This window comes from Hyperolius riggenbachi, chromosome 6 (genome assembly GCF_040937935.1).
Source record: "Hyperolius riggenbachi isolate aHypRig1 chromosome 6, aHypRig1.pri, whole genome shotgun sequence".
Classification (NCBI taxonomy): Eukaryota; Metazoa; Chordata; class Amphibia; order Anura; family Hyperoliidae; genus Hyperolius; species Hyperolius riggenbachi.
The window spans coordinates 203,382,246-203,409,991 of record NC_090651.1 but is presented as its reverse complement, the minus strand read 5'-3'; the positions used below and the strand labels follow the sequence as shown (position 1 = coordinate 203,409,991).

Genomic DNA, 27,746 nt, shown 5'->3' with positions numbered 1-27,746 from the left:
TCTCACATCACTAGAAGACCCTGCAAACATCCAAAAAATAAAGTCCATCCATCACGCTACAAAAAAAATATAAAAAAATCCCTCACCTCAAATACAAGGACCCAACTCGTACTCGCGATTAAGACCATCCAAAGACAAAGTTCCAAGAGTCTTGATCCAAAAAGCCTCTCACTTTAGTAACATTTTGATTCTATCACCTCTCCTAGGTGGCAGGACAGAGTCAATAATCTGCACTCTAAGTTGACTAACTGTAGGATTCTTTTCAGTAAAATGACTGGCAACTGCTTGATCACTAGAACGACATCTAATGACTGATTTATGTGACAATATCCAAGCTTTGAGCAGCTGGGTTGTCATTCCCACATAACTATAACCGCAAGGACAATGTAACAAATACATAACAGCTTGAATTGCAAGTAAAAAATCCATTAATTTGATATTTCTTATCATTTAAGCCGTAAAAAAAAAACACTGCCTTTACTGACATTGTTACACATATGGCATGGAAAACAACCCTTTCTCATAGCTACTGGATTTTTCTTTCGAGCAAACAAACACATTGGCTCGGACTAATCGCTGACCAATCGTGGGTGCACGCTTATATGCCATCAAAGGTGAACTAACAAATTCTTATACAGTTGGAAAACACTGACGTAGTAAAGGCCAATGACGTCTAATGATAGTTGCTATCTCCTTTGAACCTGAAGAAAAAGTGGACACAAAGGGGATGCGAGATTGTTTTCTCTTATTTCGCTTAAAATAAAAGAATTATCCCTTGGGACATCTTTAGGAACACATAGGTGAAGGGAATAGTTCAGAGCACAGAATTTCAATCCCATCTCTTTAAACCAGCAATCTTTTAATTTTGGATCACTAACAGTGCGATCAACTCTCTGAAATTGATTTCAATGAATATTTTGAGTAACGTGGGGTAAATGGTAAATATTTAATAACAAAATACAATTCAGGTCAGTATTTTTTCTATAGATATAGATAGGCAAGTCGACCTTTGTCATCAAGGTGTCCAAGAAGGACATAGAAGTTAGATCCCTATGTATCGTGAGGGAGATAGCAGGGCATTTCTCTTGTAACTGTACTATCATAGCATCAAGGGTCGAATGTGGCCCTGCCCAAACAACAATGTCATCAATAGATCTCAACCATTCTTTGGAATGGCGGAGAAACAATTCATTTGAATAAACAAGCCAGTCCTCATCGAGGCCCATGAATAAGTTAGCATAGGACGGGGGCCACGTTCAACCCCATTGCTGTACCCAGACACTGTTGGTAAAAAGTGTTCACAAATAAGAAGTAGTTCTTCCTCAAAACCAGCTGAAGCAAATGATTAAAAAAAACAAACCCTGTTGGTCAGAGACGTCCGAGCAAGTTTGTAAATAGTGATCGACTGCCTCTACACCCCCATCATGAGGGACGGAAGTGTAGAGGGACTCCACATCAAGCAAAAGGTCATCAACCCCTATACTCTTCACTTTCTTAAGTTCATCCAAAAACATATATCCGGGATACGCAGATGACGGTAAAACAACACAAGGTCTCAAGATCCAATCCAGGAATCTCGCTATGAGTGGGAAGATAGAATCCACCCCGGCTACAATGGGCCGATCACGTGGATCTATCAATCTCTTGTAGATTTTTTTCTTGTACCAAAAAGGAGGTTCATGATCTATGATGCCCGGTTGTAAGGCACCAGATATCAAATCATCAAATAACCGTTTAAGTTCCCAAACAGGGTCTCTGTCCAGCTTAGTATAGACTGCAGTATCTGAAAGCTGTCTCAAAATCTCAGTCCTGTATTTTAAACTGTCCATCATAACGACCCCTCTCCCCTGATCAGCCGGCTTATCTTGTAAACATTTCAGGGCAGATCGTTCCAGATACTCAAATTCCTACGAAGGGTATATGGTTGTTCGAAGAAAATACTCGAATGTCTTTTTGAACATTTTTCAAGAAAGTATCCACCACTGGATTCGATGGAGGTATAAATGATGATTTAATTCTCAGGGGTGAGTCCCGAAGTTTCAGGGTATAATCCATTGGTAAATTCCTTTGAGCTGTTTGAGGAAGTGTTGCAAAAACACACTTCAAATTTGATATTCTGTGCAAACTGAAAGAGAGACCCCGGTTAAAAACACAAGTTTCATGCTCATCCAAGGTATAGGAAGAAATATTGATCACTTGGTCATCTAGGGGTTCTTGCACTCCCTGATGGTCATCTGGGAGGGCAAGTGTTCTCCTCGCTTCCCTGTTCCTTTATGAATGTTGGTACTTTTTGCCACCACGTCGACTGGCGTATAGACTTTGGGAACTGTCGGATGAGAGGACTTAAAAAAAAAAAAAAAAAAAAAGTCCAATTTATCATCATCAGATCCAGAATTAGCTGGCGTAGCAGGAGGAGCCTTAGTACCTCCCTTGGGAGGAGATCCGGTTAACTGGGTCTAGAGCGAGGATTCTCTCCCTCTCAGATTGGTCAGGCCACCACTGCTGCCTCTCTTGTGCTTGGCTCATTACATGTGAGGCTACTTTACAAGGGCAAAATTGCATGTTCTCTAGCAATGAGGATAGTCTCAACTGGATATCCTTTTTCCTCAAACCTGACTTGCATCTTGTTGGCCTCTTCTTCAAAGTCTGTCAGCTTCGTACAGTTCCTCCTTAAGCGGAGGAACTGGCCTTGGGGTATATTGGATAACCATTTTAGGTGGTGACAGCTGTCTATATAGCTATATTAATATAGACAGCTGTCAGTTGCTAGAGAACATGCTTCAAAAATTCAAAGAGAGGATTTATTGAGAGAAAAGAATAAGGAGGATAGCAAGCTGGAAGAACAACTGAAGCTAATACTCAATTACTCTCCACAAAGTACAAAATTGAGGAAGATAGTGAAAAAACATTGGGATATCCTAAAAGAAGATTATCTGCTGAGCTCCATACTACCTGTTAATCCGGGACTGATCTTTAAAAGATCTAGAAACCTGGGCAACATTGTGGCCCCAACAATTAGAGAAAAGAGGGACAATGGTAAAATGGGTTATTTTAGAAATTGTGGCTATTGTAGGATGTGTAGGGAAACAGGGATGCCTGTTGGGAGGACGAGTGAAATCTTATCCACTGCAGATAGAACCAGTTTTAAAATTAGGGATGTAATTGTGACACCAAAGGTGTCATATATGTCATCATGTGCCCATGCCATAAACAATACGTAGGCAGGACAAAACGTCCATTAAAAGAAAGATTGGGAGAACATTGCAAAAACATTTTGAAAGGCAACATGAAACATCCGCTATCTGAGCACTTTAAGCAACAGCATAACTGTTCTATTAGAGGCACCGTCTTTTGTGCGATATAAGTGGTCAAAAGATCTTGGAGGGGAGGAGATTTTATACTTGAAATGTCCAGGCATGAGACGCACTGGATTTACAACTTGAATACTTTAATTCCGTTTGGTCTCAATAAGGATCTTGAACTATATGCGTTTACTTGAAGAAGCTTGACCTCATAACCTCCATAAAAACAGTGATCCTCCAACCGCAGTCAGCTTTGAGAAAGGAAGGCGTACCTTCCGAAACGCGTTAGCGATTGGCCAGGCTGCAGTGACGTCACGAGCACCATCGCGGAAGGAGTTGCGTTCAGCACGCATATCGGAATCTGGCTGAGTTTGGGATTACTGCAAGACTCTCCGGACATTTAGCGCCCCCAGCACTTACTGGAGCCGGGTGAGTTTGCCCGACCTTGCTGCTACTGACATCCAAGCAGCGGGTCCTAGTCTCTCCTGCCCAGCTGCCGGCCGGGGCGGACAGGATTGAGCGGCTCCAGCCACAGACACTGCGCATCTACGGAGGTTGTGAGTTAAGAACACTTCCTGGAAAATTAATTATTGCATATGTTTATTTTTACATCTGTTCGAAGGAACACTGTGACAGTTTTATACCTGGATAACCAAGTCAGATTATTGATGATTTAATATTGGACATAAAACAACAGTGAAAAGCATCTTCCATTAGTGCAATAGCACGGATTTGTCCTAGTATTTTTACGGCACTATTTTATTGACACATTTTTTCCATATATATATTTTTTCCTTTTTATTTTTAGTTTTTTAGATTTTTCTGCTGCAGCAGGGCAGTGGTTTTGAATGTGGAGTGTGTGTGTGAATGTCTATTCATTCCATGCTACAGATTTTCATATATTAATTCATATATTAATTGCATATAATTAATTGCACTATTGTCTTTTAATACATTTATTGCATTTTCATTCTAGCGCCAACCTAGTATTATTCATAGGAAGTAGTATTTTTTCCTTTTTATGCACATTCCAATGCTTCTTTATAATCTTCTGGATTCTGTTGTTTTGTGCATGGTATCCCAGACTGATCCGCATCTCATGTCTATCTGTAGTTTTCTCATTTTTCTTCTTCAGGAGATCTTCCCTATCCACTTCTCCCATACCCTTCATCGCTCTCCCTATAGTCTCCTCTTGGTAACCTTTTTCTATGAATTTCCATGTGTTTCCTTTTAAACAATACCAGTTACCTGGCAGCCCTGCTGATCTATTTGGGTGCAGTAGTGTCTGAATTACACCAGAAACAAGCATGCAGCTAATCTCGTCAGTTCTGACAATACTGTCAGAAACACCTTATGTGCTGCATGCTTGTTCTGGGTCTATGAAGGAATCCAGAAGATGACCCAGCACTGTCAAGGTAATGTATAAAGCTCTTTTATTCAACCATCAGCAAAGGAGGCAAATACCAGCATGAACAAAAGGCCAATCCATCAGAACTGCAATGTTTCGGGAGGACGTCCTCCCTTTGTCAAGCCTGCAATGCCTCTGACAAATCTATCACAATTTTGCCCTTGTAAAGTAGCCTCACATGTAATGAGCCAAGAACAAGAGAGGCAGCAGTGGTGGCCTGACCAATCTGAGAGGGAGAGAATCCTCGCTCTATACCCAGTTAACCGGGTCTCCTCCCAAGGGAGGTACTAAGGCTCCCAAAATACAGAACACCAACACCAGTTTAGCTGCACTCATAAGAGAGAACCATTTATTGCACAAAAATATGCTTCACTGTTTGAAAATTTGAGCAAAAAGCCCCAATAAATATAGGGTATAAATTGCATAAATCTAAAAATGACAGGATCCAATTGGGGCCCCAATGCATCTAACGGAGAGAAACCACTCACATCACCACTCACTCATAAATATGCAGGGAAACTACTTCAATCCGAAGTCCCCAACGGGGACCCCGTGAATAGTATGCATTGGATGACAGCTAGTGGCTCGGAGGGTGGTATTCCCGCTACAGGGTTTCCGATATGTTTTAGTCTGTATTGTCCCTCTAATAGGGTCACCCACCAAGGTAATGTCCAAGTAGTCAATGGAGGTAGCATGCCAGCTGGAGGTAAACTGTAAATTGAGAGCATTGGAGTTGAGATAACTCAAAAAAGCGGGGATATCACCAGGTGCCCCTCTCCACACCAGGAGAAGGTCATCGATGTACCTCCCGTACCACGCAACACCCCCCAGGAGGCGGCTCCCACCCCCAAAGATGTAGCGCTCCTACCACCACCCCATATAGAGGTTGGCCAGGGACGGGGAAAACTTGGCCCCCATGGAAGCGCCACACCTCTGGAGGTAGAAGCCGCCATCGAACATGAAGTAATTGCAGGCCAGGAGGTACTCGACAGCCAAACAGATGAAGGCCCGAAGATCTTCGGAATAGGCAGAGTATCTATTTAGATGGTATCTAATAGCTTCTATGGCGGGACCATGAGGTATACATGAGTAAAGGGCCTTGACATCAATAGTGATCCAAGTATGATATTCATTCCAGGTGAAGCCCCCCAAACTAGAAAGGAGATGTTTGGTATCCCTGATAAAATGGCGGCTTCTACCTCCAGAGGTGTGGCGCTTCCATGGGGGCCAAGTTTTCCCCGTGACCTCGATGACCTTCTCCTGGTGTGGAGAGGGGCACCTGGTGATATCCCCGCTTTTTTGAGTTATCTCAACTCCAATGCTCTCAATTTACAGTTTACCTCCAGCTGGCATGCTACCTCCATTGACTTCTTGGACATTACCTTGGTGGGTGACCCTATTAGAGGGACAATACAGACTAAAACATATCGGAAACCCTGTAGCGGGAATACCACCCTCCGAGCCACTAGCTGTCATCCAATGCATACTATTCGCGGGGTCCCCGTTGGGGAATTTATTAGAGCCCGCCGCAACTGCTCGGAGGCAGCCTGGCTCGGAGAGGAGTTTGAGAAGGTGGAGGTGAGACTGCGGGAGAGGGGGTACCCAGAATGGATGATTAGGAGGGGCAAAATGCGGGCCAGCTCTAGGGACAGAGACCTACTTTTGGAGGGTGTTGGCCGGAGTGATACCAAAAACAATCCTAAACGCACATTCGTGACAACATACAGCGTTGAGTACAATAATATCGTTTCGATTTTGAAAAAATATCTCCCAATTCTAGAGGGTGATGAGGATCTACGTGGTGTCCTGCAGCAGGGGGTCAGATTTGCTAGTAGGCGTGCCCCCACCCTGGCCCAATCCTTATCCCCAAGTCTTTACAACTCTAGGTCGAGGGTCCCCACCTGGCTTAACACCATAGGATCTTACCGCTGTGGTGTTAGGACCTGTCATTACTGCAATGTCCATACCCGGACCCAGGAGGCTATCTCTGCCTCTAATGGTCGCAGATTTCCCATAAAACAGTTCATCAACTGTGGCACCCGTTACGTTATATATCTGGTCACTTGCAGCGCCTGTGCCCTGCAATATGTGGGGTGCACCACCAGACCTCTGCGTGCCAGAATTGGAGAACATTACTGCGGCCCCGGGTGGTTGAGTTCAAATGTGTCGCATGTGGCGAAGCACTTTCGCCAAGTACACCAGGGCGACATGTCCTCTTTCTCTTTTCATGGCCTAGAAAGGATTTCTTGGAATGTGAGGGGTGGTGATGCATCTAAACGGCTGAAGAGCCGTGAGGCCTTGTGGATCTTTAGGTTGGGTACGAGCCTCCCTCAAGGTCTGAATTCCCGATGGGATTTAGCTCTGATTACATAATATTGCTCATGTGCCCGCTCTTTCTTCTCTTCTTTTCTTTTCTCTCTTTTTACCCTTATGCATAGTTGATTTTACTATTTTATTTTATATAATATTTGATTGGGGCTGTTATCTGAGGGGTCTTGCGATACAAACAATTGTTTTGACCTTTTGATCATATTTTTAGTCTTGCAACCCCATACCCATGGGTTTTGTCAATATCCCCTCCTATTTGTGGAGTTTGAGGGCGTATCCCTGATATTCAGGGCCGCCCCCTTCACAGGGGGTGGATATATATGGGTACTTTGTGTCATTCTCACTTTAGCTATGATTAAGGACCAGTAGGTCTGAAACATGTCAGCTGCTGATGCGTGATTTGGTGTTGATTTTGGATATGTTACAATAAAGGATTCATTTAAGGACACGTGCGGACCCCCTCCTTCTGCTACAGGAAATCCTATGTTTAATTCAAGCAATCTTCTATTATGCCCATATAGTCCATGTGAGATGGTGTAGCAGCATCTCTGCATCAAAAACAATGTAATGCTGAGGCAATGTCCCAATAAGGTTTACTTGTCATAATAATGATAAAAAGCAGCATACGACCTGGTAGATGAAAAGATCAATTAGGGGCAGCTCCACCACGTGCCGATCAGCATGATTGCAAACTGTATGTGTGATCATCAGTCCTTGCCACACAAATCCTTATCCGTTTAGCTGATAGCGGTGATGCCCCTTCCAGACAGTTCACATAGAAGGTAGCTGAAATGCAATGTACATTTCCCTCAGCACTTCATATAAGCATGCAGGCTACTGCCTATTTCCACTTATCTGTATACTGTGCTCTGCTGCCATAAGATGTAATAAGCAGGGGATAACGGGTAACCACCACGTGGGAACTGCCCAAACATTCAAATCATCCAGGACGCACACCAGTAGCGGCCATCGCTAATGCATGTCACCCCACCCTTGGGGCTTCTTCAGAGCGTGCTGCGTAGTGACGTATGTGTTACTCTATCCTTATATACAAATGTTCAGCCGATCATGTGATATTCAGTCCAAGGACTCACTAGTGCCATCTTGTGGATAAATTGTTTATTACATTTATTCTCAATGATTTCTAAGAAAAGTTCCTCTGCTAACCTCTCTGCTGCCATCTAGTGGAAAAAGATATTAATACACCTTCAAAGAGGAATATACTGAATATCAATGTATTAAATATAAGCATCAATTCTAGAAACCCCCAAACATACCACCATGTAGCTTATATACCTAATCAGAAGTCCAATCCTGTGCATATTTTTACCAAGGTAACTCAATAAATGGAATAACCACACAAAAGCTCCCCATTATAAAAACACTTTTAAATTTAAATCCGAGTTTAATCCCACGGGGCCCAACGTGTCGAGGACATAAATCCAAAAGCTTTCTTTTTTAGTTAATTGGGTATCCAGATCAAAACGTCTCATATCTGGTACAAGTCTATAAATGCCTCTCACCCTCAGCCCAGCAGGGTCAGACCCATGGAATTTCTCAAAATGCAACGACACAGGAGTGGGCTTCCTCTTCCTTTCCTCTTTAGGTTTTTTGTGCTCTAAAATACAACGAATATGCTCCTGTATACGGACCTTCAATGCTCTAGTAGCCTTACCTACATAATGTCTCATACAAGGGCATGTAAGCTGGTACACCACAAATTCACTGTCACAATTATTATGTGACCGTATCTCATATTCCTTGCTATTATCAGCATTTTTAAATACTTTATCTTCACTCACATAATCACAAATAGAGCATTTTTTGCATTTATGCATACCCCATCTTGGTTGCAACCAAGAGACGTTTCTCTTTGACCGTAATTCTGAACTGACCAAGGTACTAGGTACTAAGGCTCCTCCTGCTACGCCAGCTAATTATGGATCTACTGATGATGATAAATCGGACTCTAATTTTTTTTTTTAAGTCCTCTCATCCGACAGTTCCCAAAGTCTATACGCCAGTCGACGTGGTGGCAAAAAGTACCAACATTCATAAAGGAACAGGGAAGCGAGGAGAACACTTGCCCTCCCAGATGACCATCAGGGAGTGCAAGAACCCCTAGATGACCTAGTGATCAATATTTCTTCCTATACCTTGGATGAGCATGAAACTTGTGTTCTTAACCGGGGTCTCTCTTTCAGTTTGCACAGAATATCAAATTTGAAGTGTTTTTTGCAACACTTCCTCAAACAGCTCAAAGAAATTTACCAATGGATTATACCCTGAAACTTCGGGACTCACCCCTGAGAATTAAATCATCATTTATACCTCTATCGAATCCAGTGGTGGATACTTTCTTGAAAAATGTTAAAAAAGACATTCGAGTATTTTCTTCGAACAACCATATACCCTTTGTAGGAATTTGAGTATCTGGAACGATCTGCCCTGAAATGTTTACAAGATAAGCCGGCTGATCAGGGGAGAGGGGTCGTTATGATTGACAGTTTAAAATACAGGACTGAGATTTTGAGACAACTTTCAGATACTGCAGTCTATACGAAGCTGGACAGAGACCCTGTTTGGGAACTTAAACGGTTATTTGATGATTTGATATCTGGTGCCTTACAACAGGGCATCATAGATCATGAACTTGCCTCCTTTTTGGTACAAGAAAAAAATCCACAAGAGATTGATAGATCCACGTGATCGGCCCATTGTAGCCGGGGTGGATTCTATCTTCCCACTCATAGCGAGATTCCTGGATTGGATCTTGAGACCTTGTGTTGTTTTACCGTCATCTGCGTATCCCGGATATATGTTTTTGGATGAACTTAAGAAAGTGAAGAGTATAGGGGTTGATGACCTTTTGCTTGATGTGGAGTCCCTCTACACTTCCGTCCCTCATGATGTGGGTGTAGAGGCAGTCGATCACTATTTACAAACTTGCTCGGACGTCTCTGACCAACAGGGTTTGTTTTTTTTAATCATTTGCTTCAGCTGGTTTTGAGGAAGAACTACTTCTTATTTGTGAACACTCTTTTACCAACAGTGTCTGGGTACAGCAATGGGGTTGAACGTGGCCCCCGTCCTATGCTAACTTATTCATGGGCCTCGATGAGGACTGGCTTGTTTATTCAAATGAACTGTTTCTCCGCCATTCCAAAGAATGGTTGAGATCTATTGATGACATTGTTGTTTGGGCAGGGCCACATTCGACCCTTGATGCTATGATAGTACAGTTACAAGAGAAATGCCCTGCTATCTCCCTCACGATACATAGGGATCTAACTTCTATGTCCTTCTTGGACACCTTGATGACAAAGGTCGACTTGCCTATCTATATCTATAGAAAATATACTGATTTGAATTGTATTTTGTTATTAAATAGTTACCATTCACCCCACATTACTCAAAATATTCCTTGAAATCAATTTCAGACAGTTGATCGCACTGTTAGTGATCCAAAATTAAAAGATTGCTGGTTTAAAGAGATGGGATTAAAATTCTGTGCTCTGAACTATTCCCTTCACCTATGTGTTCCTAAAGATGTCCCAAGGGATAATTCTTTTATTCTAAGCGAAATAAGAAAAAACAATCTCGCATCCCCTTTGTGTCCACTTTTTCTTCAGGTTCAAAGGAGATAGCAACTATCATTAGACGTCATTGGCCTTTACTACGGCAGTGTTTTCCAACTGTATAAGAATTTGTTAGTCCACCTTTGATGGCATATAAGCGTGCACCCACGATTGGTCAGCGATTAGTCCGAGCCAATGTGTTTGCTCGAAAGAAAAATCCAGTAGCTATGAGAAAGGGGTGTTTTCCATGCCATATGTGTAACAATGTCAGTAAAGGCAGTGTTTTTTACGACGGCTTGAATGATAAGAAATATCAAATTAATGGATTTTTTACTTGCGATTCGAGCTGTTATGTATTTGTTACATTGTCCTTGCGGTTATAGTTATGTGGGAATGACAACCCAGCTGCTCAAAGCTTGGATAATGGCCTCAAATCACTAAGATCATGCTGGAGATAATAAGGCAAGAGAAAACTTACCTCCACACAGTAAGAGAGTTATCTTATCTCTTCATTCCTTACGTTACCTCCTCTGTAGTTATTTTCACATGCAGTTAATGAACAGCCTGTCTTTAACTCTGGAGTTATTTTAAGGATTGAAGAGTTAACTTAAAGACAGAAGAGTTAACATTAGGTTTGCCTGAGGTAAAATGTTTCCTGAATACCACATGCCTTATCACCATGGTAACAACTCTAGAAGAGTTATTAAAGACAGGAGATAAGCTTAGTGAATTGAGGCCATTGTCACATAAATCAGTCATTAGATGTCGTTCTAGTGATCAAGCAGTTGCCAGTCATTTTACTGAAAAGAATCCTACAGTTAGTCAACTTAGAGTGCAGGTTATTGACTCTGTCCTGCCACCTAGGAGAGGTGATAGAATCAAAATGTTACTAAAGTGAGAGGCTTTTTGGATCAAGACTCTTGGAACTTTGTCTTTGGATGGTCTTAATTGCGAGCACGAGTTGGGTCCTTGTATTTGAGGTGAGGGATTTTTTTATATTTTTTTGTAGCGGGATGGATGGACTTTATTTTTTGGATGTTTGCAGGGTCTTCTAGTGATGCGAGACTAATTATTAGCCCTATTGTGCTGGATTTTTACACGTTTTTTGGCGTCTTTTTATGCGTATTTATGCCACTTGCGTTCTAATTGGTCGCTTGTTTTTTCGTAATGTTGCGGTTTATGCATACATTTTTATGTGTTCGAATGTTATTGCGTGTTTTTTATATGCATATTCTCATTGGTCGCTGCAGTTGCTTATGAGTCTTACATCGCTTCCGTGGATTGGTTGCTTCTTTTGTTTTTAGTATGTTCCTTTTGGTGGAGGCTGACTTTTTCAGTTCCCTATCAGGTCCTCTTGGGTTTGCACACACCTCTTCCTTCCTTCCATCCCTCTCTGATTGATCTGCCCAGCGCTGCTGCCTCTCTTGTGATTGGCTCATTACATATGAGCCTTCCAGCGCTGCGTAATATGTTGGCGCTTTATAAATACAATAAATAAATATAAAGGGGCAAATTTGTGATACATTTGTCAGAGGCATTGCAGGCTTGACAAAGGTAGGACGTCCTCCTGAAATGTTGCTGTTCTGATGCATTGGCCGCTTGTTCATGCTGGTATTTGCCTCCTTTGCTGATGCTTGAATAAAAGAGCTTTATACATTACCTTGACAATGCTGGGTCATTTTCTGGATTCCTACCTTGCTGCAATCCCTGGAGGGAAGGGATTGGGACCTGCAAGCACGTTGACTTTATATGGTGGGTGCAACCTATATCTTGGCTGTTTCCTATTCTGGGTCTATGGCTAAAAGTATTAAAGGCAGAGGATCAGCAGGATATCCAGGCAACTGGTATTGCTTAAAAGGAAATAAATATGTCAGACTCCGTATAACTCTCACCTCGGGTTCACTTTAAAGTGAACCTCCAGACTAAAAATCTACTCTGCAGAACTGAAAAGGCTTGGTGTTTCTTTAACAGTTTCACAGCATCAGAACTTTGTTTTTCTTACTCAAGCATCATTTTTAACTGCATTTTTAGCTAAGCTCCACCCATCAAAGAAAACTGCCCGGGCTTTTTTCCCCTGATGCTGTGCAAAGCATGATGGGATTTCCTATGTTGTTGTTCACGTTGCCTAGCAACTGGGAGGGGTAATCAGCACACAGGACAGTTGGAACTGTGTCTCATGCTCCCTGTCACCTCTTTTTAACCAAAAAGATGGCTGCCCTCATGAAATCAAACCTTTGCTTGTTCTTTTAAAACAGGGTGGGGTAAGAGATTATATTACCGATCTATTTTAATTAACATAACTAATGTAACTTAATAACAGTATGTTCGTTTAGGCTGAAGTTCCTCTTTAAAGACTGGATTGATAAGATAATACACTCACTGTGAAAATCACTGTGAAAATGTATAACTACGCCTGAAAGAGAGTCTGAAGCGAGAATAAATCTCGCTTCAGACCTCATAGATAGCAGGGGCATGTGTACCCCTACTAAAACGCCGCTATCCCGCGGCTTAACGGGGGTCCCTTCACCTCCAAATCCCCTCGGTGCAGCGGGGGAGCGATTCCTGGTTGGGGCAGGGCTAACCACCGCAGCCCTGCCCCACGTGAGTCTGTCAGCGCGTATCTCCGCCTTTCCCCCGCGCCCCTCTCAGTCTTCCTTCACTGAGAGGGGCGGGGGAGAGGCGGCGATGCGCCGCTGATAGACGCGACTGGAGGCAGGGCTGCAGCCGTTAGCCCTGCCTCCACGAACGACCAACTTTGCGACCAAGTCTTGCGGGGGTGGCTTTGGGGGTGAAGGGACCCCCGGTTAGCGGCGCGATAGCGGCGGTTTAGCAGGGGCACACATGCCCCTGCTAACTATGAGCTCTGAAGCGAGATTTATTCTCGCTTCAGAGTCTCTTTAAAGCGGAATATAACCCAGCATTTCAACTTTGCTCTAAAACATTATTTACAGCATATTATATGCAACTAGCATTTTTTTTTACTAGACCAGCATTGGAAGGGTTACACACAGAGCTTTAAAGTTCCGTGGAGATAATTGCAGATTACATTTAAATAAACACAATGTAACACGTGAGGAATGTGACACACTCTCTGACTGTGTAGGAGCTCCTGCACAGTCAGAGAGTGTGTCACATTCACCACTTGTTACATTGTGTTTACTTAAATGTATCTATCTAAACTTCGGATGCGTCTGCATTTCTCTCTATGGAACTTTAAAGCTCTGTGTGTAACCCTTCCAATGCTGGTCTAGTAAAAAAAATGCTGGTTGCATATAATATGCTGTAATTTAAGTTTTAGAGCAAAGTTGAAATGCTGGGTTATATTCCGCTTTAATAAAGCAAGCTTTTTTTGTGAATTAACACTAAGGCCGGGGCTTATTAGGAATTGCTGCAGCACTTTAAAATCACCACAGCGATTCCTAGGTCATTAGTGACGGTGATTACCCGACATTGCATTACATTAACAGGTACAGAGCTTCCGATTTGCATTTTTTTTTTTTTTTTTTTAAAGGTGTTTGTTATTTTGGAAACATGTACACTTTAAAAAAAAGTCTTCTAAATTTAATTAGGATATTTTATTGATATACCATCTTGAAACAAGGAAGGGCAAAAATGAGACCTCTAAAATTATTCGCTCCTTGGCCATTAATAGTCAAATAGTGTACCCTTTCCGAGCCACAACTGACAACAATCACTTAGAGTAGTTCTTTACTAGTTTGGCACAGGTCTCCTAAGATTTGACCCATTCTTCCTTTGCAAACTGTTCTAGCTGGTCAAGATTGCATGGTTTCTGAGCATGGATATTCAGTTTGAACAACCGGCACAGATTATCAAATAGGATTGAGGTCTGGGCTCTGTGCAGGACACTTCAGGATCTTGGTTTTGGTATCCTTGAGGAACTGTTGGACTAATTTTGATGTATGCTTTGGGTTATTGCAACGACCTAAACCTAGACTACGAGTAGATTTTTGCATATTCTCCCTCAATGATGCCATGCACCTGAACAAGACTCGCTGCAGAAACAGCCCCACAGCATGATGCTCCCACCACCATGTTTAACTGTGGGAGCTGTGTTCCTAGGGTTGAAGGCCTCTCCCTTTCTTCATAAAACATCCATGTGCCCAAACCGTTCCAGTTAAGTCTCATCAGACCAAAGCACAGACTTCCAAAACTCATCTTTACCTTTATTTTGTTTCCCCCCTTTTCCTTTTTTCAATTATCTCTTTATTGGAAATTTTAATTACAATAGCAGTAAAATATCCATCATAAACCAAATACAGTGGCTTGCAAAAGTATTTGGCCCCCTTGACGTTTTCCACATTTTGTCATATTACTACCACAAACCTGAATAAATTTTATTGGAATTTTACGTGAAAGACCAGTGTTCTCCCCAGGCTCTTTTAGCTGGGTGCTCCACCCGGCTAGTTTTGATCAGCACCCGGCTGTCATCGGCTCACCTCCTCCTATTCTGTAAGCATAATTGCTCACAGAAGCACTGCCCCTGCATTCTCTCATCTCGCCCCACCCGGCTACTTTTTAATGCCACCCGGCTACTTTTTCATGCCACCCGGCTGAAAAAATTAAGACCAATACAAAGTGGTGTACACGTGAGAAGTGGAACGAAAATCATACATGATTTCAAACATTTTTTACAAATCAATAACTGAAAAGTGGGGTGTCCATAATTATTCAGCCCCCTTTGGTCTGAGTGCAGTCAGTTGCCCATAGACATTGCCTGATGAGTGCTAATGATTAAATAGAGTGCACCTGTGTGTAATCTAATGTCAGTACAAATACAGCTGCTCTGTGACGGCCTCAGAGTGTTATGATCATGTCTGCAGCATGTATTGTTGGCTGCAGTTTGATTGAAGACAAGCAGTTTTTGATGTCATTACATGCATTTGCTTGCATAGTTTGGTTTGCACTTAAACTAGTTGCTGATTCCATCTGCAGTCGCTCTGAAGTTAATGACAGTTTAATATGCTTTTGTGTAAACAAACATTGTCTGCTGCAATGGGGTGGCAATCCCTTTCATGCAGGCTGCATATCATTGTCTGCCTTTTCCTGCTGTCAGCCTGTGATTAATTACCATTCACTTGTGTGGGAATCTGCAGGTCTGCTCCCATTGGATGACCTCAGTATAAAGAACTGCTTCCTGCAATGCTTCATGGGCTACCATAGTCTCAGATTCTGTCTGTTACTCTGCTCGTGCCCCACCTCGTTCCTAGTCCGTGTGGACTGCGCTGACTCCTGCGAAGGGGTCAGCGAGTCCTCCTAGTTCTGCTCTTGTTCTAGAAGTTGTTTACTCTGCTTGTCTTGTGTCATATATTGGTTCATCGCCAATATATACGCATACTTGCACATTTTGTTATTTTTCTTGTATTCGTGTTACGTTGATACATCAGTGTCGCTGATATATACGTACACGAACTGTTCATATCCTGTGTTCAGTTAGTCAGTTTTCCAGCACGTTTTGGTAGTTTGCGCGTATCGTGATCACCCGTGCTGAGTTAGTATCCTGCTCCTGGTCCTGTTTGTGGATTGCGTTCATCTCTGCGAAGAGATAACGAATCCTTCTGAATCCTGTCCTGTTACCGTTTGTGGATTGCGTTCATCTCTGCGAAGAGATAGCGAATCCTTCTGAGTCCTGTTCCCTGTATTGCTCCAGTGCTAGTCAGTGTTCCTGCTTATGTCATATATCGGTTCATTGCCGATATATACATATGTTAGTCAGACGTTACAAATAGTTTCATTGATAGCTGTAATTGTAATACGCTAGGAAAACATACTTATTGTATATTTGTCTGTGTTACGTTCATCTATCTTGATCCTGCTATTTCCTGACTATCCTGTCCTGTCTTTGTGAGGCACGCCATCGCTGCAACGCATTGGCTGCCTCATTCCAGTCTGTCTTGTTGTGGACGCTTGCTGTCACTAAGTAGCGGCTAGCTAGCAAGCGTTCATTCTGTCTACCTGTCCTGATCTCAGTTCTGGTTTATGCGCTCAGCGCTACCTTGCGCTGAGACGTTATCGTGAAAGTATTGTTTGTGGCTGTCGGATCTGCACCGGCTCTGCGCGCCACCATCTCCTATTGGAGTCAGTCCTCCCCTCCACTACACTAGGGATATCCTGATTCCTTGTGCTAGTGTGTGTACCTCCTCCACGTCAGCTCATGCGTTGTATGCTGACTGAGGGGAATACACCTCCAAGCTTAACACAGAGGTTGTCTAAGAGAATATTGGGAGCAACAACACCATGAAGTCCAAAGAACACACCAGACAGGTCAGGGATAAAGTTATTGAGAAATTTAAAGCAGGCTTAGGCTACAAAAATATTTCCAAAGCCTTGAACATCCCACTGAGCACTGTTCAAGCGATCATTCAGAAATGGAAGGGATATGGCACAACTGTAAACCTACCAAGACAAGGCCGTCCACCTAAACTCACAGGCCAAACAAGGAAAGCGTTAATCAGAAATGCAGTCAAGAGACCCATGTTGACTCTGGACGAGCTGCAGAGATCTACAGCTCAGGTGGGGGAATCTGTCCATAGGACAACTATTAGTCATGCACTGCACAAAGTTGGCTCTTATGGAAGAGTGACAAGAAGAAAGCCATTGTTAAAGAGACACTGAAGCGAGAATAATTCTCGTTTCGGAGCTCATAGTTAGCAGGGGCACGTGAGCCCCTGCTAAAACGCTGCTATCCCGCGGCTAAACAGGGGTCCCTTCAACCCTACCCCCCCCCCCCTGCAAAATCAACGATCAAATTGGTCATAAATTTTGCTCTTCCTGGAGGCAGGGCTAACGGCTGCAGCCCTGCCTCTCAGCGCGTCTATCAGACGCGCATCGCCGCCTCTCCCCCGCCTCTCTCGGTGAAGGAAGACTGAGAGGGGCGGGGGAGAGGCGGAGGTACGCGTCTGATAGACGCGCAGGAGGCAGGGCTGCGGCCGTTAGCCCTGCCCCAATGCGGAAGAGATTCCGCGAGGTACGGAGGGGATTTGGGGGTGAAGGGACCCCCCGTTAAGCCGCAGGATAGCGGCGTTTTAGCAGGGGCACACATGCCCCTGCTAACTATGAGGTCTGAAGTCCCGTTTGCAGTTTGCCACAAGCCATGTGGGGGACACAGCAAACATGTGTAAGAAGGTGCTCTGGTTGGATAAGACCAAAATTGAACTTTTTGGCCAAAATGCAAAATGCTATGTGTGGCGGAAAACTAACACTGCACATCACTCTGAACACACCATCCCCACTGACAAATATGGTGGTGGCAGCATCATGCTGTGGGGGTGCTACTCTTCGGCAAGGACAGGGAAGCTGGCCAAAGTTGATAGGAAGATGGATGGAGCCAAATACAGGGCAATCATTTTGTCATATTACTGCCACAAACATGAATCAATTTTATTGGAATTCAAAAGACCAATAGAAAGTGGTGTACACGTGAGAAGTGGAACAAAAATCATACAAGATTCCAAACATTTTTTACAATACTGATTCAATACTTTGTAGAACCACCTTTTGCTGCAATTACAGCTGCCAGAATTTTAGGGTATGTCTCTACCAGCTTTGCACATCTAGAGACTGAAATCCTTGCCCATTCTTCTCTGCAAAACAGCTCCAGCTCAGTCAGATTAGATGGACAGCGTTTGTGAACAGCAGTTTTCAGATCTTGCCACAGATTCTCGATTGGATTTAGATCTGGATTTTGACTGGGCCATTCTAACACATGTGCGTGTTTTGTTTTAAACCATTCCATTGTTGCCCTGGCTGTATGTTTAGGGTCGTTCTCCTGCTGGAAGGTGAATCTCAGCCCCAGTCTCAAGTCTTTTGCAGACTCCAAGAGGTTTTCTTCCAAGATTGCCCTGTTTTTGGCTCCATCCATCTTCCCATCAACTCTGACCAGCTTCCCTGTCCCTGCTGAAGAAAAGCACCCCCAGAGCATGATGCTGCCACCACCATATTTGACAGTGGGGATGGTGTGTTCAGAGTGATGTGCAGTGTTAGTTTTCCGTCACACATAGCGTTTTGCATTTTGGCCAAAAAGTTCAATTTTGGACTCATCTGACCAGAGCACCTTCTTCCACGTTTGCTGTGTCCCCCACTGGCGCTTTGAGTCCGCAAGGAGAAAAGCGCAATATAAATGTTATTTGTCTTGTCTTGTCTTGTCACATGGCTTGTGGCAAACTGCAAATGGGACTTCTTATGCTTTTCTGTTAACAATGGCTTTCTTCTTGCCACTCTTCCATAAAGGCCACCTTTGTGCAGTGCACGACTAATAGTTGTCCTATGGACAGATTCCCCCACCTGAGCTGTAGATCTCTGCAGCTCGTCCAGAGTCACCATGGGCCTCTTGACAGCATCTCTGATCAGCGCTCTCCTTGTTCGGCCTAGGAGTCTAGGTCAGCCTTTCTCAACCTTTCTACCATGGAGGAACCCTGCAAATAACTTTTGGATCTCAAGGAACCCCTGCAAACAATTTTTTGGTCTCGAGGAACCCCTGCATTTATTTTACAGGAGGCATGGTCTTTAAAAGTATGTGTGGCTGTTTATTTCACTTCCCCCTATTACACTGCCACTCATTATACCATCTCCTGATGCCCCAATTTAGTGCATCTTGTTACAGTACCACCTATTATAGTGTGCTCTATTATACTTCCCCCACGATGGGTGAAAATGCCAAGGAACCCCTGCAGAGTACTCAAGGAACCCTGGGGTTCCAGGGAACCCTGGTTGAGAAAGCCTGGTCTAGGTGGACGGCCTTGTCTTGGTAGGTTTACAGTTGTGCCATACTCCTTCCATTTCTGAATGATCGCTTGAACAGTGCTCCGTGGGATGTTCAAGGTTTTGGAAATCTTTTTGTTGCCTAAGCCTGCTTTAAATTTATCAATAACTTTATCCCTGACCTGTCTGGTGTGTTCTTTGGACTTCATAGTGTTGTTGCTCCCAATATTCTCTAGACAACCTCTGAGGCCTTCACAGAGCAGCTGTATTTGTACTGACATTAGATTACACACAGGTGTACTCTATTTAGTAATTAGAACTCATCAGGCAATGTCTATGGGCAATTGACTGCACTCAGACCAAAGGGGGCTGAATAATTATGCACACCCCACTTTGCAGTTATTTATTTGTAAAAAATGTTTGGAATCATGTATGATTTTCGTTCCACTTGCCACGTGTACACCACTTTGTATTGGTCTGGAATTCCAATAAAATTGATTCATGTTTGTGGCAGTAATATGACAAAATGTGGAAAACTTCAAGAGGGCCGAATACTTTTGCAAACCATTTTATAAGTAGATAAATACTTGATCTACTTACATAACACATGTATTGTACTGTTCATGTTTTGATTTCAGTGAATTTTATATAGTAAATGAAGAGAATTCTGTTCTGGTGGGTACCATGTCTTTTGCCCACAGTTTAGGCTAAATCCTGATGTCATTTCTGCCCTTTACTTTTTTTTCTTTTCACCTCCAATGGCTGAGTCACCTCAACCTTGCTTGTAAACAGAAGTGAGCAGAGGATAGTGTTTCAGATAAGCAGCAAGGCAGGGAAATGAATGGAAGAGGAGGAATATATTATAGATAAAAAGAACCCCCAGCATGCAACTGTTTGGCACGGACTACTAAAGGACCAGTGCTCGTTAAGTATGTGATAACTACAAATTATAACAGCAGGAAACGTTTTGAAAGTTTTGAATGCAGGATTAGCATCTTTATCACTTAATACACTCAGACCAGTTGCTGTTCTCGCTTTAATGACAGCTCAGGCCAGGTTATAATTCCTCACACGCACTTCGGAGTTGTTATCACTTGCATTCCTCTCTGTGAATTAACATGCTTAACACCCGATTATCAACACACACCTGATTATCATCTGAGGAAGTAATCAGCTGCCTCAGCCGACTTTAGTCAGAAGTGTGTTCAAGCTTTTAAAGACACAATTTACAACTGCATGAACTTTAGAACTGCATGAGGTAAATTGCTTAGTGAATACTAAATGACCTATCGCCATGGTGACAACAGTAGAAACCGCTCAGAAACATTATTAAACACAGGAGATAAACTTCTGAATTGTGGCCATTTTCGCTATAATTGTAATGGCCTCAAAGTGTTGTATTGTTTCAAATAGCTAAAATAATTCAATGTAGTCAGTCACCTAATATATGCATCTAGCTTTCTGTTTTGACATTAGTTCTCTGTCCTGCACAGCCATATTAGTCTAGTGATCTGATGTTGTCATGCACATGTCAGTTTGTTGGTGGCAGTCACGATTTAGCACATACTTTGGGGTTGATTTATTAAAGGAAATAGCGCAAGCAACTTCCTGTTACTCGCGCTAATAAATCGGTGCGAATTAATGTTGGTTCCCTGCTTGCTATGCGTGCATAACTAAACAATGGGCGATGCTTAGAATAGCCACATGGTAGTTCCGTATTGCGATACAAAGAAATACTGTATCAAACCTAACCATTTAAACCTTTGGACATTCACTCCTTCAGTAACTTTCTGATCTCTCTCCTATGCAGCACCCCCCCTCTGCCACACACTCTGATTCAGACCCCTACATATGACATTACCCCCTCCTCCACACAATTCCTCATATAACGCACACCCCGGTATCCCCTTCCCAACAAACAAACCATACATACCAGCACCCCAGATCCCCTCCAGCTGTGCCGATGCGATGCTGCCATCTCCTCATCTCCAGGTCTCTTTTACTTTGCTCCCCATGTGGTCAGCTTTCTGACCTGTGACTGTCCTCCTGAGAAATGGTGTTGATGGTGGTGCAGATACTGCGAGTTACAGCTTGTAGCTTCCTGTCTTTCCCCGGCAGTTCGTGGCCCTGATGACAGTGCAGTCCCAGAGAGATCTGCTGGCAATGATTGGCTGAGGACTTCTTGTTGATCGCTGGGGATTGCACTACAGCCCGCCGGAAAAGGTATCGCGGCCACTCAGTGTCTCAGCGTCAAACATCTCTATGGTGATCTGAAAAGCTGTGCGCTGATTGGCTGCCGCGGTGGATGACTCATGCCTCAGCCAATCTGTTAGGCTTGGAGGTGTATTCTCCACAGTCAGCATGCAACACATAAGCTGACGTGAAGGAGGTACACGCACCAGCACAAGGTATCAGGATATCCCCAGTTTAGTGGAGGAGAGGACTGACTCCAATAGGAGATTGTGGTGCACAGAGCCGGTGCAGGTCCGAACAGCCACAAACAATACTTTCGTGATAACGTCTCAGCGCAAAGTAGCGCTGAGCGCATAAACCAGGACTGAGGAGATCAGGACAGGTTGACAGAATGAACGCTTGCTTAACTAGCCACTACTTAGTGACAGCAAGCGTCCACAACAAGACAGATTGGAATGAGGCAGCCAATGCGTTGCAGCGATGGCGTGCCTCACAAAGACAGGACAGGATAGTCAGGAAATAGGAGGATCAAGATAGATGAACGTAACACAGACAAATATACAATAAGTATGTTTTCCTAGCGTATTACAATTACAGCTATCAATGAAACTATTTGTAACGTCTGACTAACATATGTATATATCGGCAATGAACCGATATATGACATAAGCAGGAACACTGACTAGGACTGGAGCAATACAGGGAACAGGACTCAGAAGGATTCGCTATCTCTTCGCAGAGATGAACGCAATCTACAAACAGAACCAGGAGCAGGATACTAACTCAGCACGGGTGATCACGATACGCGCAAACTACCAAAACGTGCTGGAAAACTGACTAACTGAACACAGGATATAAACAGTTCGTGTACGTATATATCAGCGACACTGATGTATCAACGTAACACGAATACCAGGAAAATAAAACATGCAAGTATGCGTATATATTGGCGATGAACCAATATATGACACAAGACAAGCAGAGTAACAACTTCTAGAACAAGAGCAGAACTAGGAGGACTCGCTGACCCCTTCGCAGGAGTCAGCGCAGTCCACACGGACTAGGAACGAGGTGGGGCACGAGCAGAGTAACAGACAGAATCTGAGACTATGGTAGCCCATGGAACATTGCAGGAAGCAGTTCTTTATACTGAGGTCATCCAATGGGAGCAGACCTGCAGATTCCCACACAAGTGAATGGTAATTAATCACAGGCTGACAGCAGGAAAAGGCAGACAATGATATGCAGCCTGCAGGAAAGGGATTGCCACTCCATTGCAGCAGACAATGTTTGTTTACACAAAAGCATATTAAACTGTCATTAACTTCAGAGCGACTGCAGATGGAATCAGCAACTAGTTTAAGTGCAAATCAAACTATGCAAGCAAATGCATGTAATGACATCAGAACTGCTTGGGTTGCAATACCACTGCAGCCAGCAGTAAACGCTGCAGAAGCGATCGTAACACAATCAGACTCGGAACATATTAAAGGCCGGCTATCAATAGCGGCGAATATGTGTGTGTCACAATTGTGGGTCTGCAGATAAATACATGGATTATAACTCGCTGCCAGACCTGAGCAGGCAGCCTTTCAGTGCAATTAGCAGGCACCGTGACAGCTGGGGTCTCCTCTCTGATAGCGCAGCCTTCTCTGAGCCTGCGCAGGTGCCTGCTAGTTGCAATGAAAGGCTACAGCGTGCACATCCAGTAAGCGGGAGGGGGAAAAACAATCGAAATACTGGGAAGCTGCGCTTTATATATGACCGTGTTTGCCTGCAGGACTGACAATAATAGCGGTTTGTAAACTGCCTGCTCAGGTCTGGTAGCGAGTTATAATCCATGTATTTATCTGCTAACCCATAATTGTGACACACACATATTCGCCGCTATTGATAGCTGGCCTGTAATATGTTCCGAGTCTGATTGGCTGAGGCACGAGTCATCCACCGCGGCAGCCAATCAGCGCACAGCTTTTCAGATCACAATAGAGATGTTTGATGCTGAGATACTGAGTGGCCGCGATACCTTTTCGGGCGGGCCATAGAGCGACCACTTTTGCCAATCCTTAGTTCTACTTACATTTATATATGGTTCAGCAAACAGTAAGTAGAGCAGCAGGCCACCTCTATATGTGCATGTGAGGGGAAACCTGGGACACCTGGTGCCGGCTGAAAAGTAGTATTCGGACTATAAGACGCTCTGACTTTACCCCCCCCCATTTGGGGGAGAAAAAGTGCATCTTATGGTGTGGAAAATACGGTATGTAGATGTAGTTTTACTATTTTATCATAACTGAAGAAAAATTTAACTTGTGTGTGGTACATTAGTCAGATTTTTGAAATGTAAAAATCAGAAAAACTGAATGCAATTCTTGAATTAAAAAAAGGTATGGTGTGTGGCCAACTTTAAGGCGGCCACAAAACCATACAATGGCCTCGATTCATAAAAGTGCTGTCGGTAAGGTAAATTCGAGCGGGGAAACACCGCTGTCGGTATTTCAGCCTTCTGGGTGGTCATTCATAAAAATGTTTCTAGTTGTGATAGGAGTGCAGAGATATTCCGCTGTAGGCTAGCGTTAGGCTATCGGTAGGCATGTGGAAACAGAAGAAGCTGGCCGAGTCCCTCCGTGCGGTGTTCTCTCTGCTGCTGCTTGGGAGGTCTGTCCCATTCACTGCAATGTATTCCGCACGCTTCTCGCCACATCAGAGGTAGCGGTAATCCCCATCTGCATACCGCTTCCTCTAATCTTTATGAATTGACATTTGTTACTTTTGTTAAGATAATCACCGCGCAAGACGGTGATTTATCACTCTGCTCGCGAATGTCGGCTTTTCAAGCGGAAAAAGCCTTTATGAATACAGATTTTGCTATGTGGTCAATAAAGTGAGCCGTTTTCAGCATTTCCGCATGCGGGAATGCCTAATGAATCGAGGCCAATGTTTAAAATATCTGTTCTATGCAAGAATAGCAATCAATTTTTTTGATTGAAACAATTCAAAAATCTGAGCAATGTACCACACACCTATGTTCAATTGTTCCCCAAAGTATTTGATAATCCATCACACACCACACAATTCTTGATAAAGTTGGTCTAAAATTTGCAACATGTTCAATCTTCCAAAAAACGGGAAATTCGATTGGATTTATCAATCGCAAACAAAGAAAAACTCTCGATTGTTTGGGACAACTGATCGTAAATTATTCAATTGGTGAAAAATTGGATCTTTTAATTGTTGGTGTGCAGTGTCGGACTGGGAGCTGGAAAAGCTGAGGAAATCCACTTGCTGGCCAAGCAGCACTAATCAGGTGCTGCTGCTCACAGTGAAGACTTGCTGCAGGTTTCTATTGGCAGTGATAACACAGGGATTTCCTCAGCTTTCCTAACTCCCACTCCAACACTATTGGTGTGTGGCCTGTAGGTTTGGTTCACACGATATCAGATCAACAACCAACTGAAACAGAGAGTGCAGTGTTTGCTCATATGGTGGGTTGTGGTCCGGTTTAAGCCTGAAGCAGATGTGTTAAAACCACAGGCTTCTGTGTAAAATGCACCAGCTGTCCGGAATATCATGCAGGTCAGATTTTAGCATTGTGGTTACGTTGTGGATTGACAAGTGTGATCCTTTGTGATTTGGGTCTAAAAAAAATATCAGTTTTGTGTTTCAGTGTGAGTCAAGTCTAAAACATCTCTTGTGATAAACTAATTAAAATAGTGAATTGCATTAGGGCAACTGTCATTCATAAACACTTTTCTAGAACACAAAGACGTTCAGTTCAAATGCATTTTTTCGTCAAATAAAACATTACATGGTGACTTTCATATAGATCTGGATTTTGCATTTCACTTGTTATAACACTTATTTTCTAGGGTTCTTATGCAACAGTAAATAAAAGGCAATGAGCAGGATTTATTTTTAAAAAAATGTTCTGTTTTTATTGTTAGAAGTTTTCTGAATTTAGGCAGCTTTTAAGGAGTTTTGCTAAGAATTCCAATAGAAGCACTATGCTGTATTTAGTCAAGAAGATACAGCTGCAACACCGAACTCAACCTCTCAGAAAGCATAGCACTGGGGACATGCAGCCATTTATTATACAGTATAAGGGGTATAAGGGAAATAAGAGTTATGTGCAATATGCTGCTGCCAGTTAGCATACCTAGAGACATAGGCCTCGATTCATAAACAGCAGTGCGATAAACAAAATCTTGTCGGGAAAATACCGCACTCAGTATTTTCCCGGTCTGTGTGCTAATTCATAAAGATTTCCCCAGCTGCCCTTGGAGGTCGGTAAATTACCGCAGCCCATTGAGCGGTAGAGTAGAGCAGTGTCCCGATTCCCTCTTTGCCCTGCAGAAATGAATCACACAGACGGCTCTCTCTGGCTCTCCCACTGATGACTCAGACAGATGAATCACACAGTCTTTTCCTGCCTGCTGAAATGATTCACGCAGAGGGCTCTCTGGCTCTCTCCACAGATGAATCAAACAGACATCGGCTCTCTGCACTTTGCATTAATCAGAGCTGTCAGAGCTGTCGGTAACGTGTTAAGACCTCACCAGAGGTGTCGGTAACTACCGCCAGGCTTACCGCTTGTTGAAGGCTTTATGAATTGACATTTGCTGACAATTTACTGACATGTGTTGTCGGTAACTGCAGCCAAGTCGGTAATTTAGCTCCCTGGTCGGTAATGTCAGCTTTTCATGCGGTAACAGCCTTTATGAATTGACATTTTGCTAAGTGGTCGGTAAAGTCTGCTGTTTTCAGCATTACCGCATGAGGTAATGCTTTATGAATCGAGGCCATAAATAGTTAGCCAAAAATAGCTGTGACATTCACCACCCTTAGCAAAACAAACTCCTCTTTTTCAGAGGAGGCAAAATGTGAAGCGCTTCAAACTGTAAACATGGAATAAAGGCTCATAATGTTGAAATTACAAAAATAGGGCAGCACCAATTCTTCATATGATTCCATTGACAGATTTAATATACGGTAGTTGTAAAAACAACTCTGAATACACTCACATTTATAAGTACACGTTAAAGTAAACCTAAAGCCTGAAAAAAAAAAAAGTTGGATACCATCTGCCGGGCAGATCTTTCAGGAACAGCCTTTATCAGTCCACTGACAGTGCGTACACACGCACTACAGTCTGCTGAAAACCCGCCCAGCGGGACGTGCCGACGGACCAGTCGTTGGCTGCTGTAGTGCGTGTGTACGCACCTTAAGGCATATGTAGCAGAAGTGCTAGGTGGAGGAGGTTGAGTGTACAGAGAGGAGGATTAGTGTGAGAATTAGGTTACAGTGGGGGATCGTTGAATATCGGTATTATTACTAATATTCTATCAGGGATATTAGAATTTCAGTAAAATAACTGATAGTCTACTCTTGGTATTTCTTAAATCCCATTTTACCAGGCGCATTAACCCTGAATGGTGAGTTCATTCGTTAATATCAATCACAACATTACAATAATGGCTATATCCAGGTCCAAAAATTACCAATGAAGTGAGCAAATGTAGTTTCCCACGAAGCATCACTCCTAAATACGCAGATCACCTCTTTGGGCCCATTCACACTTGAACGCTAGCGTTTTGCGAGGGCGATTTTACCGCGATTATCGTGGTAATATTGTACAAATTCCCATTCATTGAGCAATCGGGATCAGTACTTTGTTAAGAACTATATCACGATCATGGGAAAATGTTGCAGGCTACGTGTTTTGTGCTAATTGCAAATCACCTGCAATCGGTGCCAATCGCGGCAGTGAGATTACATAGGGCTAATATTGCACTAGTCCTTTAAGAAGCGCCACCTGCTAATCGCTCTATTGCGAACGGGCCCTTTATGCCGCTGAAAACAAGACTGCAAATCCAGAAGTGCTAGTGTATAGTGAGTCTGTAGCTAATACATTTCACAGAGCCACATCAATCTAACATGCATACAGCCTGTTTCTGACTTTGTGGTCCTCATCAGTGCAAAATATGGATTGATTTGGCACCATGGAATGCGGCTTGGTCCAGTACTAAAGAATACCTGGAAGGTGTAAAGGGCTAATAAAGACCAAACAGCCCTTTATCAAAAAGCAAAGCTTAAATAGACACTGAATTGAAAAAAAAAATTATGATATGATTTCTATTTGTAGTATAACTAAGAAATATAACATCAGGAGCAGAGCCATCAGTCTAATATTGTTTCCAGTACAGGAAGAGTTAGGAAACT

The 27,746-nt window shown here is 43.2% G+C and overlaps 1 protein-coding gene across 3 annotated transcripts in view; it reads right to left on the bottom strand.

Moving 5' to 3' along the window:
* The window catches only part of FOXRED1 (FAD dependent oxidoreductase domain containing 1), a 176,671-nt gene that overhangs the window by 113,086 nt on the left and 35,839 nt on the right, over positions 1-27,746 (bottom strand). The gene's annotated exons all lie outside the window — the stretch shown is intronic.